This window comes from Ammospiza nelsoni, chromosome Z (assembly GCF_027579445.1).
Source record: "Ammospiza nelsoni isolate bAmmNel1 chromosome Z, bAmmNel1.pri, whole genome shotgun sequence".
Taxonomy (NCBI): Eukaryota; Metazoa; Chordata; class Aves; order Passeriformes; family Passerellidae; genus Ammospiza; species Ammospiza nelsoni.
The window spans coordinates 5,125,012-5,142,318 of record NC_080669.1 but is presented as its reverse complement, the minus strand read 5'-3'; positions in this window follow the sequence as shown (position 1 = coordinate 5,142,318).

Here is a 17,307-nt window from a genome sequence, read left to right as displayed (position 1 = left end):
CAAGGGTTTCCGGACATTAGGTGGTGGAGTGGAGGAAGAGCCACACACGTTTTCAAGGAAAATTAATACTGATAAGGTGCTGGCCACTGTCTGTCCTGTTATTGTTAGAATGCACATTTTTCCCCCTAGAGTGTAGAGCACCTTCTGATGGAGTGCTCCTTGTGCTGAAAAATGGCAAGCATTAAGGACTCCATGTCACTTCATTGCTAAAATATTTACTAGAGCAGGCTTGCTTCCTCCATCTCTAAGAGTGGTGTATTTATAGGAGCATCCTGTAATGGAGCATCCTGCACGGAGCAGTGTTCTTGAAGAATAAGGGAATACTCTGTGTGAAGGGGTGGGCTTGGGGTTGTCCCCTCTGTTGTCCCCTCTGTTAGCAGGTGCTGGCAGCACGCAGGGGGCTGCAGGAGCTGATTGACTGCAGCAGATTCCCTCTGGAATGTGGCGTCTGTGAAGCCCTTGCAGGGGATGGGAAAGGCTCACAGGGCTGAGGAATTTGAGTTCTGGGACCTCTGCGGGAAATTGCCAGGAAGGATCAACTCTGAGCTTTAAAAGGAGGATGTTTAGGTGTTTTTCTGTTGTTGTTAAAATGTCAGATCACAGGGCTCCATGCCCGTGTAAACAGTGCAGGTCAGACCCTCAGCTGATGTGCAGTGGCAGTGTGCTCCCTGTAGCAGCTGGGAATCCTGGACTGGTGGGCATGGGAAGGTTCCTGCCCTGCTCCGTGGCTGTGGGTGCTGGAAAGAGCAGGAACAATTGGAGATGGAGGTCACTGAAATGACAAGAGCAGCTCCTGTGATCTGGTGTTGTCAGCACAAACACAGCAATTGATTGAAAAGTGTCTGCTAACCAGGCAGCAAAGAGAGCAATTAGAACTGAAATAGCAAGAGGGTCTATTTCAGAGTTTTATGATTCCAGCTTGCACCACCCCACTAATTTTAAGTGCTGATGATTTTTTTTCTGTCTGGGCTGGAGTCAGCTGGGGACCAAGAGCCATCTGGGGCTGAATGAAACTCAGGGTTTCTCAGAGGTTCTGCTGTTTGGAGTGTGACATAAACACACCCTGAAATTGAAATACAGTTGTCAGATCTACCTTGGAGATTGGCAAGGATCACTGCAGATCCTGGGGATGGAAATCCTGAGGTCTGTTGGAGCCAGAAGGTCTCAGAGGTACATGGTGCAGTTTTCCCAGCTGGAAGCCTGTGCCAGGGCTTAAGCTGGACAGCATTTTAGGGAGGTGTGTGAGTGATACTGGAAACCAGAGACCTTGTTAAGGTCCACGAGATGTATGGGGACTCTGGGCAGCTTGCTAATGTTGAAGGTCAGATGCCTGAGCTCTGAGTGAGGTAAAGACTTTTAGGGCAGTTTGCTAATGTTGAAGGTCAGATGCCTGAGCTCTGAGTGAGGTAAAGACTTTTAGGCAGTCAAGGAGGCTTTCTTGTTGTCCTGATCTCCTAGAAATGTCAAATTTGAGAAAAGAGTAGACCTGGTGCTCTGCTGGAGGAAAAGTGCTTGGGGATAAGCAAGCAAGGTGAGCAGGGTCAGGTTTATGGGTGCACCATCTGGGGACAGTCAGCAGGCAGGGCAAAAGTGACTTATCACCTGAATGGAAGGAAATGGTGTCTACAAAAGAGAGTTCCTTGCAGGCAGCTTTTTTTTTGTCTGTGCTAAAGTCTGCTGTTTGAGGAACAGCAAACAGACCCCAGGCATGAGTGAATTCCACTGGTGTGAGGCTCTGTGGCTTGGAGCACCACTGATCACACTGCTCAGCACATGGAGCGAGTCTGAGTCAGAACTTTCCACAAAGTGTTCAGTGAGGAACACTCTGATCTCTTAATAAATATTAGCAGTACAGTAACAGCAGTGCAGCGCAACGTTCAACAGTCAATTACTTGAAGGGCTGCTTTATCAAGTAAGAATGTGTAAAAGATTTTCTTGGATTCTTGTGTCATTGCTTAGGCTGGAATGGTTGCTGCAAGAATCACAGTGTTAACCCTGGATGTATTCCAAGCTGAGTAAAAGTAATTTTTAACCGTCTACATTGAGGGTTGAGTTTGCTGAATGCACATCTACACAGTGCTAAATGCAACATTAAAAATGTGTGTGCCCGTGGCATTGACAATCTCTGTTGACTTTATGGGGAAACACAGCACCTCAGGTAATGGGATGATGAACAGAACTACCTCTCCATGTTCTTTTATTACCCCCTCATCCCACCCAGAGCTGCTAAAAGGTAAAACTCTGCACCATTTATTCCTGTTGTGAATGGCTGCTGTAGTCTAAGAAAGGAACTGAAATCCTCTCCCCACTCAGCTGAATGTGCCATTCTTCTGAAAACCAGCCCAAGTTCACTCCAGGGGTGTCTGCCTCTCCCAGTCGGGTGAAGGAGTAATTGTGCTATTTAGTTTGCACGAAGGTGGCAGAAAGCAGACGTGGATTTGAGCGCTGCTGTCTCACACTGAGCAGCATGAGAAGCCTTTTTTGAGAAGCCTGGTTGCAACTGCGAGGAGCTGCTGGTGGCCCCAGCCACTGCTTGCTGTGAGCAGAGGTGACTTCTGTGCCCCTCCTGTTGCCGAGTGTTTTGGTGCTGACTGCAAGCAGTTATCACCATTTTCCTGCTGTTGTTGCAGCCGTTTTTTTTTGCTTGGCTCCAGCAGTCGTTTCTAACTAGCTGACAGGTTTGGAGGGCCCTGGAGGTGTAGTGCAGTGCTGTTGCAACAGAATTCTAGATGCCTGTTTGAAACTAACCAAGCCAGCATCAGGATTAAATTCCTTGTGCAGAAGTCATTACCATGGAGGAGTGCAGTTATGGCGAAAGCATTTCAGGCTTCAAGGAAAGATCACATATAAATGTTCTTCAGTGATGCACAAATAGGTAGACAACACCACCTCAGAACACCCAGTTCTTGAGTGGGCACTTGAGGAGCTTGCTTTTCCTGGCTTATTCTACATCATGAAGAAAAAAAAAAAAAAAGAGATCAGGTCATTTTATTCTGGAAAGCATTTTTCCTGTCTCTTTGGCTGTCACATGTATTTAACTTTAGTGCCCTCAAGGACAATGTGGTGGATCAGCATGCTAAGGTCTACAGTCTACAGCCTGTAGTTTTTCATTTCACATTGCTTTAAGAATGGTCCTCTTTGTTTCCATTTTGAGCCACGGCTGAATTCTTACATGTTGTCTGATCTTCAGGCTCAAATACCCAAGAGAATAGGCAGCTGTGAATCAACCCTCTGTGTGCTTTCTAGCAGGTAGTCTAGCAAAGAAGGCAGTATGCTTCTTATTTCTTTAAATTGATAGGGATTTGAAGGAAAAGACTTTAATAAAAGTCTCATGAATGATTATTTTCTTCCTGCTGATGATTCTGAATTGCATGCAGAAATATAAGAACCTTTTAAGAGAGCCCTGTGGGTTTAAACCCAATTCTTTAGATTTATAATTAAAGCTCATTGTCTTTATGCTATCCTACACCTCATGAGAAGGATCACCTTTCTAATTACACAGAACCAGGAGGTCTGTCACATGCTTTTACTCAGTATTATGGTACACAGTTGCTCTATTTTTTTTTTTTCTTCTCCTTCTCCTTCTTCCAGAGATTCAATATTATGTCTTGGAAATTCAACATAATGATTTTCTTTTCTTTTTTTTTTTTTTTTTTTTGGAGGCCAGATGTTTCACTCTGCTATGTTAAGTCATATTGACATACTGCCATGAAATGGAAACAACTGCTACTTTTAACATTGCTCCATATCTTTATTAAAAGGTATGTCTCACGCATCTTAATTCCCCACATACATGCCACCTTCCTCCCTCTCCTCCCCTCTCCCCCACCACCCTTCTTTCCTTCCTTGCCTAAAGAAGGGAGGAATATTAAAATTTCCTTGCTGTTCTGAGTGGTTAATGAGGTTCTAGGTAGTGTGATGAATATGCAGCGCCATCGATTCTGCGCTGCGTGTGTGTGTGTGTGTGTGTGTGTGTGTGTGTGCGTGCGTGCCTTTAATCACAGCTGGAATGCAAAATCAGGCCCCACCTTTCAACTCTATCTCCATCATGCTGAGAGAGTGAGAGAGAGCGAGACTGAGACTGCTAGACAGCTCGAAAGAGATTGCAGCTCAGATGTCCTGGAAAACAGCAAATCCCTCAGACCTGGCAGATTCCGTTACCATGAGAACTGCAGATATTTCCATTGTGATGGCTTGCTCTAGCAGCCATCTGTTACACCCATTTGATTAGGAAGTACAGTTCAGCTTGTATGGGATTTTCACTGCACCTTATCCCATGGCAGCGCACAGAAACTCTCTCTCTCTCTCTTTTTATATGCTAAACTCAATGTTTTTAAAGTGCTGTAATTTACTGAGGCTGAAGGCATTTAATGAAATGCTGGGAGGAGGTCACTGAGGGACAGTATCTCTGAGAAGAAAGAAGCACATGAGATATGTGAAGGGGATTAGTATCCAGTATATAAATAAGATCAGCCCAGAAATTAGCTGTATTTAGCAATTCCTCATCCTTGCCAGGGAGAGGAGCTTGATATACAGACCTCATGAAGCCATAATAAAATTAGTAATTGCCTCCTGTTAGTTAATCCCACTCTATATATATTTATTGTATGCCTGCAATAAATGCATGCAGCAGATATATTTCAGGTCTTCTGTAAAAGAGGGGAAGGTGATGACTCTCCCCAGATGCCTGAAGTGGTGCAGTGGCTGCACTGTGTAACGATTAGATTAGCTCTAAAAATTTAATGGTGCCATTTGACTTTTCATAGACGCAGAACAACCTTAAACTTTCTTGAAGGTTTTCGGTGATTTACTGATTAAAACAATTGTTTGGAGTAGTGGAGTCCCTCGGTGTAAATTAGTGGTGGAGGAAATGGTAATGGCACATCAAATGGATATAAAAACAAAGGAGTCCCCTTCAATTAAAACTCTCCAGACATTCTTCCTAAGTGGCTGGCATTCCAGATTCAGGGTAATCTTATGTGTGGCATAGTTGCCTCGAGTATCTTAAAATGACTGAAGGTCTTGTAAACTCAGTGAAGCTAATTAAATGCTCACACACTGAAATGAATTTCTGATTGCTGCTAAGGAGGCATTGAGGTCAGCTCCTCTTTTCATTGCCCACACTTTATGGCCAATGCCAGATACTAAATAAATCAGATCCTCAGAATCAGGGGCTCTGTGGTTTTGTTCCTCTTATATATTCTCCCACCCGGCTGAACATAATTCCTTATCCGTCTTCATCTCGGCATGAAAAGTTTTCTCTCCTATTGTTTTTCCTCACATAGCACCAGATTACCATGGAGAAGACTATGATATCATAAGAAATGAATGAGCATGTTTCTCACCATGGGTGAAATATACATTCCAGACCTAATAAAGTCAGGAATCATGTAATGGACCTGGTAAAAATGAGCTGCTTAGTTAGTGCAAATAGAAATGGTTCTCCTTTAGATCTCTGCTTTAGCAAAGTAAGTTCTTAGGCACATGGAGACACATAAGAACATGTTTAAGAGCTTTTCTGAAGAGGGATTGTTCTTAAAATGTTTTACTGCATCTGTGCCCACAATTTTTTTTTAAAGTAAAATTTCCACTCTTTTTTTTATAATAGTAAAAGATTTTCTTGTCGATCATCTTTGCAGCAAATTAGAACTTTCTTGCAGCCTCCCATCTCACATAATCCTGGAGGCTGAGCTAGAGAGAAGAGAGTCCTTTTTTTTTTTTTCCTTCAGACAGAGCACTTGTTTTATGAATGTGGTATCTGCCTTTGACAGGCAGCAGATGTACGGGAGCCCTGAAATCTGAAACAATAAATACCATTCAGAGTCTCACCACTGAACCTTCTTATAGTACTGCCTTTGTTAAATGAAACATTTACAGGAATACCATCCCCCCCTTCCCACCCACCTTCAAGGCTAGGATCTGAACCATGTTTTTAAAGTAAAGGTTAAGTACCTGAGGCATGAACAGTTGACATACAAAAGAAACTAAAGTAAATTTATCATTCGTTTGCCAGCTACGAGGTGTGTCGAGGGCTTTTTCTTTCTCTTTGTAATGCATGAGAAAACAAACCTGGGAAGCCTATGCAAGGAATATTTCTTTTCTACACTGGAATGTTAACATTTGCACCTTCTGACTTAATACTGTGTATTTCTTCAGAGTCATCAATCTCTTGAGAGTCATCTTGCCATCTGTACCAGCATTGCTCCAGGCTTCCATATGAAAGTCCAATCTGGCGGTATAAATACTGGATAATGAAGAGTAGGTGTTAAAGTTTCTGACTGGTTGGAAGATGAGTCTGTGTCTATGAAAGATCCAAATCCATGTGTTAAACAAACAAACAGAATCTATGTTAACATGGAAGTTCAACCACAAAGAGCATGATGCATGTTTGTTCTCATACCCTCTCCCACTCTCTGTGGTTTTTCCTCAATTTTTTTCCTCTATCTTCCTCATTTTTATAGAGTTCACCCATGTTCTGTGAGAAAAATGTTCTCTGACCATGGCCTTACACTTTGGAGATTACAAATAGGGGCAGCATGTTGACTTCCTGTAATGTAAGGTTCCTTTTTCTCCCCGTCTCCTTTTGCTCCAGGAAAGCTATAACTACATAGATTAGCAAAACTTTTGCAGGAATGGATGTAAAACAGATTTATCTCAGTGTCAGCTTTATCTGATCCATTTGGTCTTGCAGAGTTTGGATGGTTTCCTTTGTTACAATAACCAGCTTTCAAACATCTATATCCTTAGGGTATTAAATGTCAGCCTCTAGTGTATCGTTCAAGGATAAAAGATTGACAATACTGAAGTACTTTTTTTCCTTCTTTTTTTTTTCTTTTCCTCTTCTCCAGCACTGGCAGAGTCTTTACTCTGCACACCACTGCTGACCCCAGAAGTGACCTACAGGAACTACTGGCAAAAGGAGTGAAAAGGTATTTCAGCTTGTAGGCATTAGAAACTCTCTTCATTAATAGCCCTTTTGCAGACTTTTCAGATAGATTTCCTGTCATTGTGATGAGGATATATTTGTAACGAGTCCCTTAAGTAAATGGCCAGTGGATAATTAATTGAACTAACTAGGACTTTCCGTACTGTATTTTTTTTCCTCTTATTTCCTTTTCTTTTTCTTTCCTTTTTTTTTTTTTTTTTTGAGGTGGAGAGGAGGGAAGACTTCCAGATGGTCTCATGTACTCAGTGGTACAGCCCTTTTCTACCTGTTGGCCAAGCATTTCAGCCCTAATTCAAATAAAACTCTTAGGCATTCTGTTGGGAGAGGTAGAATTTTTTGTTTTGGTTGGCATCAGGTTGACTGCGCTTCTCTGGGCAAGTGGGTGACTACCCTGAGTCTCATCACTGAAAAAGTGTGGCAAAACCTGATCTTGCTGGAAGAGGCAGCTCAGAAGACAACATTTGGGTCAGTACTGATATCCACACTGTTGATTATATGACCATAATTTTGGTTATAATTCACCTTGTCACTCCCATGATACAGATTCCAGATTCCAAATATGTGGCACCAGTGGAAATCTACAGTGAAGCAAAATTAGTCTTATTATTGTATTTCATTCTTAGATTGCCTTCTTAGCACTGGCCTTCAGCCTCTTTAATTAAAAGTTTGCAAACATGCGTTCCTTAAGTAATTTCTGACCTTCACAGCTGGTTATGAGGCAGCTGTAGTAGAAATTTTTGAGCAAAGTCTCTTTCCCTCTCTCAGGGGCCTCCACTTTTTCAGTTTTGGAAATGACTTATTAACTTTGCAGCCATTGGGACAACTCTCCAAAGAAATGAAGTTTCTTGATGAACATGCACAATTTTTCTCTGCACATCAAAGAGTTCAGATTTTCACTCCACTTGTCAGAGACTACTGATAATTACTTTTATTAACCATCTCACAAATAACAAATGTGTGAGGTCAAAAAAGTCTAATTTGAACTTTATGGTTTCATGTGTGAAAAAAGAAATGCTACTAAGAGTAACTACGAGTGTTGGGTAAGGAGCCATAATTTTCTCAGTAAAACAGAGCCCATTAAGAAGACAAAGATATTGGGGTGCTGCTCAAGTGCTCCTGAGATTTTGTTCTGATAATTATTTGCAGGTGTGTTTAAAACTACTTGTCTCTGTATGCTGCTTTGAGGAATAAATGTGCTTTGCTAAATATTTCATTATTTTCCATTTAAAAGGGTATGTGAAATTAAAGGTCTCATTTCAGGCAGCTTGGTCAGACTTACAGGGTCTGGTTTTGTTTTTTATGTCCTCACAGTGTTGGACATAAAACACAAAAAAAAGTGAGATAATCCTAATCTCACTTGTGCCACTGTAAATCAGGGTGAGTTTTGCTGAAACCAGTGGAATCATCCCACTGTTTTAAGCAAACTAAGGAAAGCCAGGTATTTGTGTTCTGTACCAGTGCTTCCTTCTGTTTAGCAATTGTGATCTGCTCTGGACCAAGCTAACAAGACACACAAAAAAACAACAACAAAAAAAAAAAAAAAAAAAAAAAACCAACCCAAAAAAAAAAAAACCCCACCAAAAAAAAAAAAACACCAAAAAACCAAAAACCCCCAAACAAACAAAAAAAATCACTAAAATAATGTCATTATTGATGTCTAAAGGGTTGCCTCTGAATTTCAGTTGTGCAAAGTTGTGATCTTCTATAATTTTCTATAATTACTGCTCTAGTTGAGATCTTTAGACACCAAGTGTCCTGAGCACACCTCCTCATCTCTACCCATCCCTGCTGAAGATGTGGTTGCCCTGATATTTTTGGATTCTTTTAGACCTGGAGGTATAAGCTGGAGCAGCCCAAGAGTCCTGAGTACAAATTCCTGATTCACCCCTGGCTCCTGTTTTAAAGATTTCCTCCAAGGCAAATGGAGAAGGGCCTTTAGTGTGTAATGTTTAAGCCTGTCTCTGCCTTTAAGTCTTGAGATAAGTTATTTATGGGAAGCAGACATCTAGGCTAACTTACCCTTTTCTTCTGTGCATTGAAGGCAGTGAAGGTTGCAATATTAATTGCTGCATCAGCAACTCCAAGATTTAATGTTTTTCCCCATTCTGCAGGCAATGTATCTCTTGCTTGATTTCCCACATAGTCTTCACTTTCACAGCCATCTGAATGATAAGCGACAATAATGTCTCTGGAAGTGATCCATAAATCATATTCAAATCCACACATCCAAATGATCCTATTTTTAATCTCTAAACTACTGTAGTCTGTGCTTGCTAGTGCGTTTCAATTGGAAGCATTATGCTCCCCACCTACATGTTTCCTTCAAATCTGTGCTAATGCACATCCCTCCCCCCACCAAAAAAAAAAAAAAGAAAAAAAAAATTCTACCTGGAGCTTGATTAATAACACATAGAAAAGCTAAGGACAATGAAGGCCCCCCCTAAATAAATTGAAGTGCTTATATGAACTACAAATAACTCAATGTTTTATCAGGATCTATAGAGGGAATGTGAATGGTCTTGGGTTTAGATCGTGGCTTTAGAGTGGAGAGTACTTGAGTTGTCTTTGCTCCTTTTCCACAGAGTTTCTACTCAAAGTCCCATCCAGTCTGGCCTTGAATACTTCCAGGGATGGGGCATCCACAGCTTCTCTGAGCAGCCTGTGCCAGGCCCCCACCAGCTTTTATTTTGTATCAAAGAATATATATAGTTCCAGGACACTCTGAACTTTCTCTCCTGGAACATCCATCATTTGTTGTTGTGGTCTTTATGGAGGTATTCCTGGAACAAATGCTTTTGCTTTTTTGTGGCTACAGCTGACACTTCCTTTCCTTCTTTAGCTCCCCTCAGCCAGTTGGCTGGGGACTTCTTGAGATAAAATTAGAAGTGGTGCCAGGCTTCACCCAGCTGATGGCTGGCAACCCTATACTACAATGGCTATGTTCCTTGTGAAGGTTTTTTGGGATCCCTGGGATTGCCTGTCCAGGTCTGCAGACCTCAGCAGAAGAGAGAGATGGACCTGTGGGACCAGGTCCTCAGGAGGCCACAAAGATGCTCAGAGAGCTGGAGCTCCTCTGCTGTAAAAACAGGATGAGACAGCTGGGGTTGTTCCACTTGGAGAAGTGAAGGCTCTGGGGAGACCTCACTGTGGCCTTCCAGTGCCTGAAAGTGGCTTAGAAAAATGGGGAAAGGGACTTTTTATACAAACAGGCAGTGACAGGCAAGGGGAATGGTTTTAATCTGTAAAGAGAATTTTTAGGGTGGATGTCAGGAAGAAATTCCTCACCTTGACAGTGTTGGGTCCCTGGCAGAGGCTCCCCACAGAAGTTGTGAATGTCCCATCTCTAGAAGCTATCAAGGTTAGGTTGGACAGGTCTTTGAGCTGCCTGGTCAGATGAGTGGCAGAGAGGTTGGAACAGGGTGACCTTTAATGTCCCTTCCAAACCAGGCCATTCCATGATTCCAGGACCTCAAAGCTCACGCTTGTGTCCGGCCACTTCCTTGCAACTGGGTACCAAAGGAGAAAGGAGAAAAAAACCCTCTCTTTCATCATCCAGGCCCACAGGTGAGCTAAAGCAGACTGTGCACCCCTTGTCCACCCCGTGGGCGTTGGGAAGATGGGAAATGGGCAGCTCTGACTCTGCTGCTCCTGCATCTGCCCATCACGTGGCCCCAAGCAGCAGGTGCACATCCCCTCCACTGCCAGGGCACCTCATTAAGCTGACATCCCCCGAGGCACACAGCCTCCATAGTGCTACCCAGGCTGGAGAGATGCCTAATAAACTCAGTCCTGATCAGAATGCTAATGGGCTTGTGCCTTCAAAATGTTCCGTGCCCGTTGCACATGTTTCTGTCGACGTGATTGCTGTGGTTACTGGGGAGGGGGATTTTTTCCTTCCTCTCAGAGATTATTTTTTTTTAATGTATAAATGGGATTCTCAGAACATTCAACTTGGGGTTTCTGACTTGTTTTTCAACTAGGTTGTAATTCTTGGTGTCAATGAAGTATATAATATCTGAAAGGATGTTGGAATTATTCTGTATTAGACTGGCTCCTGAGCACAATATCTCTTGGCAGCAGTGCTGGACTTGCAAGCAGTCATGTAATGTCAGTTCTGAGCCTCCACCTTTTCAGCCTCCACATTCAGTGTGTGCCTGAGCTAAATATGCAAACCAAACTGAGAAATTTGATAAAATCTCCATGCAGGAGTTTTAACTTTGCAGCCATGCTAATGGGGGAAAGTGAGTTATTGTCTTGACTTCTGCTTTGTCAGACTCACTGTTAACAGTATTGCAGGGTTTTTTTTCTTGTTTGTTGTGTTGAAAGTAAATCAATATGGAAGTTTTTTGATACTATAATCTCTCTTTGTAATGTTAGTAGTTGATTACCTTTCAAGGTTAAAAAAAGGGAAATACTCCTTTATCAAATAGTGCAATCATTGCTTGACAATATCTAAATTATTTATTGTGGCTTTTCATATAGTTTCCATCCAGCATTAGCCAAGGTGAAGATTCTCAGTTGAATTCCCATTAGACTTGCACCTGTCTCTAGTTTGTTTTTTAACCAAATTCAGCCTTTGTGGAATTGGAGTGGGTGAATGACCAAATTTTATTTCAAGTGAGGCTTCATTCAGCAGCAAAAAAAATACGGACCCAAACCAGATGTAATCTGTTGGATGTCTGCACAGCTAGAAATAGGTGCCTGACTGAGAATAAAAAGTTTTGGTTGAGTATAGAAGAAATCACAATTGTGTTCAAAGTCCAGGATGGGCACTCAGATGTCTCTGGGATGCAGCTTTTTACAGACCTAGAGCATCTCAGTGTTGGTAAGAGCACTGATGTTATTTTTCTGTGCATGTTCAAAGGGAAGTGTTTCAGTGTTTCTCAGCTGATGCAGATGCAGACAAAAGCTGTGTTTTGGCTGTGTAGTTTTGAGTCAGGATTGGCAGCTCCCCTTTCCATCAGTCAGGATGTAAAGACAGGTAAGAATCCCCATGGAGGCAACAGGGATTCTAAACAGAGCTTCCATCCTGCAACAAACCTGCTGCAGTTTCCTTCCACAGTGCTTATGGGTGGCAATATTTTCCTGCATCCTTGCTCCTTTAGGGCAAATAAAAGCAACGCTAAGTATTGCAGAGGGAAAAGAAAAAGCATTCACCTCTAAATTATATATTTTTTTCAAGTTTAAAAGTATGTAATTTCACAGGGAGCACTCTGGGACTCATCCTGCTGTGAAGCCATTGCTCAGTTTCTCCCAGCAGTGGTTCAGGTGCCTACAATTCTCAAAACAGCCCCTGAGGAAGGCAGGGCTGGAGTTGAGCTGACAGCTGAGCCAGGATTTTGGCACAGGGCTCAGAGCACTGGGACAGGGAGGGGTTTTGCTCCAGGGTTCCAAGTGCTTTCACAGCTCCTCTGTGTCAGGCTCCTGCCTAATCACAGCTCACTGTGCAAGGAAAGTATCCTATTGACTTGGCCAGCACCAAAGAGTTAATTCAAAAGAGGTGGCAGTGTCTCTTTCTGGCCATCTTTCCTGCTCTGATTGAAAAATTATTGGTAAGCAACAAGGTTTGAACCCAACTTCTACTCTAAGGGTGAGGTAAGAAAGTGAAAAGATTATTTGTTTTAGAGATGAGGATCTGTTTAATAGCTACAAAATAATATTGCTTTCATAAGCAGCAAAGAGTGAAGAAGGACTGGGAAGATGATCAGGATAACTTATAAGAATATACAGTGAAAATAAATGCAATCTAATAAATTCCAAATCTGAATGGTGTTTGGAGTTAAAGGTTTAAAAAGCAAACACCAGTTTCTGTGGAAGATTTATAAGCAGAGCACACTTCAAGTCTAAAGAAGAATAGTTGGAAGGAGAAAGATATTGTTGAGTCAAAGTGGGAGGGCCCAGCTCTGTTAGTTGTCCTGGAAAAAGTAATGGAGGGAGAGAGAGAAAGGAAGAAATTGGTTAAACAACTCATTTGGTTCTAGTGTATTTTTTTTTTTCCCAGATTCTTTTTTAGGATGTTGAAGGAAGGGGGAACTGCCAGGAAACAGGCAAGCTGGTGGAAGGACTATGCAAACAAGATCATAAAAAAGACTGTCTCCAGAAGACAGCTCCGTGTATTAACTGCAGGTGTGCAGCTGAGCTGATGTAAAGCCATGAGTGGGAATGAACAGTGCAAAAAGAGCATTTTTCTGTACTCCCCAGCTCCAAACCAGCTCTGTTGGAATCATGCAGGGCTGGCTCTGTCAGTTTTCTCACTCCAGCTCCAGTTGCTACCTCCACCCCCAGGCAGGCTCAGCCACCTCGTTATTAATTACATTAGTCTGAGTGCTTAGAGATGCCCAAGCAGGTCAGGGCTTCAGCAGGTTGAAATCTAGGAGCTCTCCTTGCTTTAGAGCCATGCCAGCTGCTCTTCCCTGACCACCAGCCCAGGTGGAGCTCATCCAGCCCATCCAGAAGGAAACCTTCCCAAGCACAGTGCTGGCCTTGTGTGGTGATGGACGCAAGGCTGCTGAGAGTCGCCACATGAGCACTGTGATAAAGTTACCCAGGAAAATCTAATCTTTAAGGATAGGATGAAGTTTGGATGTCAGCCTTTGATTAGAGCTGGCTGGTAACACATCATGAAGATTTTTTTTTTTCTTGGGGACAAAATATGCTAGTGTGTGAGAACCTGTGTGAGTGTCTACTTGGAGCTGTGCACTCCAGTTTTTTTTCTTTGTTTTTATTTCTGTTAGAGTAAAGCTTATTTTCTCTCCAAAATGCCCTTTTTTTTTTTCTTTTTCCCCTTCATAAATTACTTTGTTCCTTCCCATAACCTAAATATATCTATAAGATGAGGAGGAGCAAGGGAATTGTTTAAACCTATTTTAAAATTCTCCATGAAAAATTACATTTTTTGTTCGCTATCTCTGAAATATGTCTACAGACACAGTCAAGTTTTCCAGCCACCTATGAATACTTTGGCATTGTCATGTCCCTACTCCCCTTGCCCTTTCCTTTCCTCCAACTTTCAGCTGTGTTTAGTAAGTTGGGTTCCCTTGCTCATACATCATACCTTCCAACCCTCTTATCTTTATCACTGTTCATTGTAGTCACTCTATTTTATTGACTTCCTTTTTATATTGAGTTGCCCAAAACTGATCACGGTTTTCCAAGAGGGGCCTCACCAGGGCTATGTATGGAGGAATTATTACCTCTGTAGTCTTGCAAGTAATCCTGCTCCACATCCCAGTATGGTATTTGCCTCTTTGTGCTACAGTCTCTCACTGTGAGCTCATATTTAATCTGTCATCCACTATCACTCCCTAAATAAGTCCTGCAGCACTTCCCCTTCAGTAATAAAAACACAGAAAAATGTTTGAAGAAAAAAGTGAGTTATCCCCTTGGGTGGCTCTTTGAGCAAACCAGGGTTTTCATGCAGCTGGAGAGACATTGAAACACAGCCTCACACTCTGCTTCCACATGTCTGGATTTCACTGCTCTGATGCCAAGAGTGAAAGCAAAGATGGCATTTCCTATTTGTACATGTTTTCTTAATATTTGCTGGTGGCAGCCCAGAGCATTGATGGAGTGGAGGAACTCTGTACCAACTTTTAGAGTTCATGTCTACTAGATTTCAGAAATCCTGCTTTAAGCAGATTGCAAGGATGTGCTGTGAATGTTGCTTTAGCTACTTGATATTTTATGGAAATCAAGTGAATGCTGCTGCATGTGTGAAAAACTGGGACATGACTTGAGTTGCAAATTTGACCCCTCTTGGTCTGGAGAGTTCTCCACTTTCCAGACTGGATACCTTTCAACCACATATTAGACTGAGCATTTTCTCAGAATTGTCTGTCTGTCTTTCTCCCCTACTGCTGAATTTGCTTAGAAGAACTTTGTTGATATTCAAAGTTGAAAAGCCTGCAGAGTGTTTAATTTTCTCCTTCTTTCTGTCCAGTTAGCTGTCCTTCCAGAATAAAAATCCTTTCCTTTTTAGTCCATCTGATAATTCAACATAATTAATCACTGTGAAAAGCACCAGTGAGGATTTCTAAACATTATGTGGGGAAGTATGGTAAGAACATATTTACCTTTTGAAGGCTACAGGAATTGCAGGATATCAGATCACAGGGCATTGCATTTGTGGGCAGTCTGTTAGTGTTCTACCATTAAGTTTTTCTTTATTTAAAATCAACCTGAGACTGTCAAACTCCAGCAATACAGACTTTACTTTCTTACCATGCTCCTAAAATCACCCTACCATTCTCTCTTTTGGTATCCCTGAAGAAAACCAAGCATCACAATCTACAGATGAGCAGTGTTGGAATTGCCTGAAGAGTGCAAGAACTGAATGATGCGGGAAGAAAAACCCCATAAATATTGCACAGCACCAGCATTTTTAAAGTGCTCCCTCATTCCTGATTGCAGCATAAGAGCACACATTCATAAGGCACGTCGCCCTGAAATTGATGGGAACCTTTTTGTGGACTACACAATTTGTGTACTAAGCCTCCACGTTCTTGAAGTGAACCCTTGCTGCTACAAAGAGCTCTTAAAATTACATTTAAATTGGAAATAGAAATCTCCTCGGCCCTGACATTGCAGCAGAGTTATTATTTCCCATGCCTGTCTCCTCTCACTCAGGAAGCCATTGCAACATGAAACCCTCTTCTGATTGTTCCTCCTCCAAATGCCTCTCTCAACTGCCTGAACTGCACTATTTCCTTGTGAAAGGAGGAAAAATATGGGAATTTAGGCAAGCAGAACAGTCCTTGCATTCAGAGTGAAAATGCAAGGTCAAGAAAGGTCTAATTTTCCCAGCCACTGAAATGTGTTTACCTTCTTCCTTTGCCTTGGCACAGGAACAGGTGAAGTACAACTCCCAGCTCAGCAAACTGTTGCAGAATAACCAAGGGCTAAGGGGAGTCCTCATGTGTGCTTTAGGGTTCATGAGAAGATTCACTCCCAGCAGTTCAGTCTTGCAGAACCAGTAAGAAGGGAGAACACACCATCATACACATGTGCACAGCTCTGGACATGCAGTTTATTTTAAATCCAGAAACTCAAGAACATGAATCTGCTCCTCCTATGGGGATGACACAAAAGAAGGAACATGACTGTTGAATTTAAGTATGGCAGGGTGTGCGGGGGATAGTTGAGGGAGGCAATTTTTTCATAAAGAACTGAACTAAGACAGGAAGAAATTGCTACGTGCTCACTGTAGAGATTTTCTTTTTCCTCTGGAAAATAGGTGAAGATGCTTAAGTGCTTGAAGGAGGTTCTGGACCAGCCTGCTGACCAGAAGTGTGCAAGAGAAAGGTCTGATTTGAGTTAAGTGCGTTTCCAAGAGAGATCAGGAGGTGTTATTGCAGGCAGCCACTCACAAGTGCTCCAGGTGTGTCCCTCAGGGCATGCCCAGAGGTTTAGCTGCTCACCTTGGGAACTGAGCTTTTCCAGTCTGCACTGAGAAGGAGACTGAATAAATGAGAATCAGGATGCATGGGTGAATTGCCACAATTGTCCCTCTGCCTCAATTCACTGGCTCTGAATACAAGGCTGTATAAAAGAACGAACAATTTATCTCCTAAGTTTTCAGTAAGACTTCCCCAGAAAGGCAACATGATTAGAGTTTCAGACTGACTCACAGTGCTATTGCTGAAACAAGAACCTTGTTTGGGTTCTGTTTTAAAAGGCAAAGGAGTACTGGCATTAAGTCAGAAATATAAAATCTTGAGAGATGCTCTATAAAGGCAGCAAGCCTGGACAAGATGGTTGCTTGGCTTTCTTTCAGGTTCTCGAGTTCAAGTTAGCAGTTTCCTTACATGAATCAAAATGTCAGAATGGTCCCTAACTTTAAGTCTTAAAAAGAGAGGGATGATGTGAAGAACTCACACTCTTGTCAAGCAGGTACCAGGAGTCAGTTTTGTGATCTCTCTCTTGATGGTGTTGGTTGTCATCTACAAAAGAAAAAAAAAAAAAAATCCAACAGTCACATTTTGGTGACAAAAAAAGTAAGCAAGGAAGATATGACTGACTATGTTTAATGTTTCACAGTCAACACCACAGAGAGTTCTCTCCTTCTTCTGATTTGCAGGTCTTTCCACTCTGTCTGAACTTCGCTGTGTGGGTTTTTTGTACTGAAAATTATGTTCCTCAGCCAAACTCATCTCAGGTGTCTGGAATGTTTTCTTGGTCACATCCAGAGCAGTGCAGGTGATTTGGAGCAAGAAGGGGTTGCTTTGATTTTTTTTCCTTCATCAGATGACATACCAGGACTGAAAAACAGAGCAGCTGTGTTGGCTGGTGCTGCACTGCAGGCATCCAGTGATGTCTGCCAAAGGCTGCATTCCCTTGCAGAGCTCTGTGGCTCACCAGGACTG